This window comes from Rhineura floridana, chromosome 9, assembly GCF_030035675.1.
Source record: "Rhineura floridana isolate rRhiFlo1 chromosome 9, rRhiFlo1.hap2, whole genome shotgun sequence".
In the NCBI taxonomy this organism is placed as follows: Eukaryota; Metazoa; Chordata; class Lepidosauria; order Squamata; family Rhineuridae; genus Rhineura; species Rhineura floridana.
The window spans coordinates 48,040,351-48,045,861 of NC_084488.1; positions in this window are offsets into that span (position 1 = coordinate 48,040,351).

The window sequence follows — 5,511 nt, forward strand, 5'->3', positions numbered from 1 at the left end:
GAATTAACTACCTCAACCTAATATATTCCTGGGCCTAGCAGGAAGTCAGAAGCCTAACCAAAGAGCTCTGCACTCCCCAAAGCAGCCACCATGTAATAAAATTAATAGAATAAAGTACCTTGAACTTAATATAGGCCCGAGTCATGCAAAGGCCGTAAGCCTAACCAAAGAACCCTGCACAATGGTCGAGAGGCTGCCAATGTGTCAACCACATCCTTCACCATCTTGCACCTCCTACCTAGGCTGAACTCACACCCAGCCTTGGCAACCAAAGGGGGGGAGGGGGAAATAGGGCCTGTTGAGGCTCGAAAGGCTTGTGCAGCCTCCTCTCCCATAATTAGTTCTAAGCCTGCAGCCCACGGCTGTTGGGAAGTTTTGAACCCTGATCTCCTGGGTCGCAGTCCAAACCTCAACCACTACACCAAAACCTATCCCAGGCGTATGGGTGGGGTGATTTAAAAATGCCCAAAGGCCTGCATTTTATGAGGAGACCTTTCACACACACACCATTTCCTTTCTTGGTTGGCATTATTGCTTTAAATCCACCCCGACATAATTATAATTATGAATATTATTATTATTATTATCATTAATATTATACCCAAAGACTGTATGTGTGATTCCCTTATTCCCAGACATTGGCTTATAATTATAATTATGAATATAATTATATAATAATAATTATTAGAAATGCTGTGTGGTGAAATTAACCTATTGCAGTTCTTAGCTCACAACAATAAATACACAAACAGTATCAGTGTCAAACAATGCAATACCAATATTATTATTAAACTAAAGACACTGCTTAATGTATAAAACCCCAATCATAAGCCATGCAGCACCTATAACTTATTTATATTCAATAGAATCTAATCGTGTAATTCAGATTATAATTGTGTTGAGTTCTTGTTTAAGAACTTCAGCCTTGAGGTGGTGCTGCTGGAGAGTACAGGCATCTCCCTCCCCCACCAGCCGTGTGTGCGTATGCCAGCCACGTTTGGCTGAGTAGGCCCCTTTAACAAGGCCCACTCCAGCCGCAGCCACTCCTCCAGGCACGCAACCACCCTGCCTGCAGCCCACACCCCTAATGGGGAAATAAGGAGGCCAAAATCGGCCCGCAAAAGGCTCCTTGCACTGCAAAAAAACGCTGTTCTGCAGCTCCATCTCCGAGCTGCTCTGTCCCTAGCCGTCCACGTTGCACAAGCAAAGAGGAAGGTAGGAGGGGCGGCTGGGCTTAAATAGGCCCATAAGCTCCTCCCCTCCATGCTGCACATCACACGTGCATAATAGTCGCGACAAGTGACATTGCCCCATTGAAAGATGGAGGCAGCAGCTTCGCCCCCATCCGCAACTATGCCTCGCTCGTCAGCTGCGCGGCAAGCTGTTGGATGTTGTATCTGGCGCAAGCAGGTGCCCAGGATGCAGAACAGAATAGTGACAGGCTAGATTCCAGTTGATGCAATGAGCCAGACAAGTAATAAGTTTTAAGAGTCACTTTACTGACAATAGAATATATCACAAGCTCTCTCTCTGTACAAGCGCTTTTCTCCTTTCTCTTGCCCCCACACCAACTGGCCAGATCTGCCAAGTCTTATAGATAAGGCCAGCTGGTTGCCTTGGATACTTGTCCTTGAGATCTGCACGGACTCTGAGCGTCTTGGCCTTGTAACTCTGCCATGGAAAAAATACTCTCAGGAACCCTTTACTTGCCAACATTCCCCCACCTATTTTTTCCATAGCCTTCTTGCTTAGCATTTCACACATTATATCACATTTCAACAATACATTTCAGATTATGTTACAGATTCACATTTTCACTTCTTTTCATGTCATTTACATTTACATTTCTTGGTTTTATACTTCTGATACATTTCCTTTTATTTCAGTTTACATCACTTTCATTTGTAAGACAGTTACTCCATTGCTATCTCAGCATTATTGTCATTATATTTCATTACTCTTCATGATTTCCATCATCCCACTTTTTCCAGTCACTGAAGTCTATATGTTTAATGGAATTTATTTTAAATCTAACAGGTGGAATACCTTTGGTTGCTCTCTCTGATCTGCGTGGTTGTATTTCTGCCTTAGTGTCTGTGTCTGTGTCAGGCGATTCCTCTGTTTCTCTCTCAGAGCTAGAACTTGATTCACTACTGCTGCCTGTTTCTTCTTGTTTTATTGGTACTGTATCTGCCTGTTCTTGTTCATTACTAACTTCAGTGTTTCCCAACTCCACATATGTTTTCTCTTCCCAATCCTGCTCTATTGCTTGCACGCTTCTGCTTAACACCACAGACCTTTGTTTTGGCATCCAAATTCTGTAATACGTGTTTTCAAATCCCAGCATGTACCCTTTGTCTGCTCTCCTTTGCAGCTTCCCTGTCCTTTTATTTTTTGGGAACATGTACCCAGCATTCTGCTCCAAACCTAATCAAATGTTTTAATCTGGGTTTTCTGTCATACAATTTCTGATAAGGAGACATTCCAGTGGCCTTATGGAATATTCTGTTTTGAATGTAAGCTGAATACAGAACACACTCTCCCCAGAAACCTTGTGTTAGAGAGGAGTCACACAGCATTGATCTTATTGAGTCCTGAAGCAACCTGTTCCAGCGTTCAGCTAACCCGTTCTGATGAGGACTATAAGGGGCTGTTAACTCCTGTTTTATTCCTCTTTTATCCAAGTATTCAGTAAAAGAGTGTCCTAAGAACTCTCCTCCTTGATCTGATCTTATTCTCTGTATTTTGACACCAAACTGCACTTCAATTTTTGTAATAAATCTTTTCAGTTTCTCTGCAGCTTCACTTTTAGCTTTTAGTAAATAAACAGTGCAGAATTTTGAAAAATCATCAACTATTGTCAGGAGATATCTTGCACCCCCCTGAGTAGGTTGAAATGGCCCCACTAAGTCCACGTGTATTAATTGATAAGGTGCATTTGTGCTGGGCATGGCTTCTTTGTTCTTTGCAGCCACAACTGCCCTAGTTTGTTTACACACGTGGCAATCTACATATTTTTCACAGTTTCTCAATGTCACATCATTACTGTTCTCTGTTGTTTTCACCACATTTTCATATCCTATATGGCCTAGTTTTCTGTGCCATAAATGAACATAATTATTATGGGGTTTCTTATTAGCACACATTACATGATTTGTTTGTTTCACGTGTAAGAAGAACAATGAGTTCCTCACTATTCCTTTCATGAATATTTTATCTCCTCTCATTACATGCACTGAACCCCTTTTGAACATTACTGTGAACCCCATTTCATTGAGTTTCGACACAGCCATAATGTTACATTCGATATCAGGAACAAACAGCACATCTGTCATAATGGTATTGAAACCAGCTAATTTCACTGTACCCCTACTTTTGATCTGTTTCTTAGATCCATCAGCCATTATTACATGATCCTCTACGTCACAAAATGTATGAAACATGGATTTATCTTTGATTATACTATTTGTTGCCCCACTGTCAATTGCCCATAAATCTTTACAGTTATTTCCCTGCTCATTGTTAATACATTGCTTATTCTTACTAGCATAGATCACCTGTACACATGGTTTTCTTCCTCTTTCCCTTCTTCTTGCTTCACAATTCCTTTGAAGATGTTGCTTGGAACCACAAAAATAACACGCCTTTTGTCCATACAGTCTCTCTTGTGCAGCTTTGTTGTTCTGTTTTTCCACGTTGTGTTTAGACTCAGTCTTTTCCTGCTTTGCCATTTCCTGCCTCCTTTGGAGTTCTTGTAAAAGTTTGCCTTCTATATAATCCATATTGAGATTTGCATCATCCATTGCTTCCAAAGAGCTCACCAGACTATCATAACTTGAATCTAGTGAAGCTAATGTGATATACACTTTTTGCGTTTGAGAATGTTCAATTTCACGTTCTGACAACTCAGTAAACAGTCTGTTTATTTCCAACAAATGCACTGACATGGTTGTATCTCCAGATAAGCGCATCTGATACAATCTTCTGGCAAGATATATTTTAGAACTGGCAGTCTTTTCCACATGAATATTTCTTAAAGTTTCCCAGGTTTCCTTTGCTGTTACTGCGTCACACACGTGCAGTAATTGAGAATCATCAATAGCAAGAACAATTAACGCCTTTGCCCTCTCATCCAGCCTTCTCCAATCTGCTGGAATTGGCACTACGGCGGGTGGGTCTTCTGCGATTACATTCCAAACTCCTTCTTTCACTAGAAAAGCCTGCATTCTCTGTTTCCAACGGCCATAATTTTTCCCTGTCAGCCTTTCCAAGGGAATCCCGGCCGATAACGTAACAGACATACTTTCACTTTTCACAGTTCACCACCTTTGTAATTAGAGCTTCTCACCTCCGTCCTTCAGTCAGTTATTCCCACGGCTCTCTCACAGCTTTCAGCTCAGCTTTCAGTTTCGCCGTCTCTTCACACGCTTGTCCTCTTTACTCCTCTTTTGGCTTTTCTTCGGACATCCGTCTGTGCATCGAAACCATCCTCTGCTACCACTTGTTGGATGTTGTATCTGGCGCAAGCAGGTGCCCAGGATGCAGAACAGAATAGTGACAGGCTAGATTCCAGTTGATGCAATGAGCCAGACAAGTAATAAGTTTTAAGAGTCACTTTACTGACAATAGAATATATCACAAGCTCTCTCTCTGTACAAGTGCTTTTCTCCTTTCTCTTGCCCCCACACCAACTGGCCAGATCTGCCAAGTCTTATAGATAAGGCCAGCTGGTTGCCTTGGATACTTGTCCTTGAGATCTGCACGGACTCTGAGCATCTTGGCCTTGTAACTCTGCCATGGAAAAAATACTCTCAGGAACCCTTTACTTGCCAACATAAGCGAGGCGTCATTTCTGGCTGCTTTTGAAGTGATGAGTGTGCCCACAGCCATAGAGTGAGGGGGGAGGTATCAGACATTCAAACGAGGCTGTTTAGGTGCTCTGCACTTATCAAGGCTGCTTTCACACTGCACTTTATTCCGTTATTCTGACAATTTCTTACTTGGTAATTTGTGTATTATATTTGATCTTTCACACGAAGCACACACTAGCCCCAGAATTCTAGTGGAATGTAGTGGAAGTTTAGCGCTAATTTCCATGATAAATGATACCAGAACTAATCCTTTAGCAAGGCTGGGAACCCAGAAGATTGCAGGAGTTTATTGCTAGGTGCAGCTGCTCATGTGACAGGCATCCCAGCATGCAGTGCATTCCCGCCCTTTAGCCACGCGGGGTTTTTTGTTGTTGTTGTTTTGCCTGACGAACGTTGTACGGGTATTCTGGCATCGGTGCAGATAGCAGCACCATTTCCCACACATACCCCTGTCTTGATACAACTAAAACAATTTAAAAAGTCAGATCCTAAATGGAGAGGGCTTGCATGGTGATGGGATGAGATCTTAGACCTCCTACACAGTGAGGAACAGTGGGCATGGGTGAGGGATGAAAACAAGCCACGTGAAAGACAGTTGCACGAAATGCCGCTATATCGGCTGAAAAAGTACTGTTCCTTA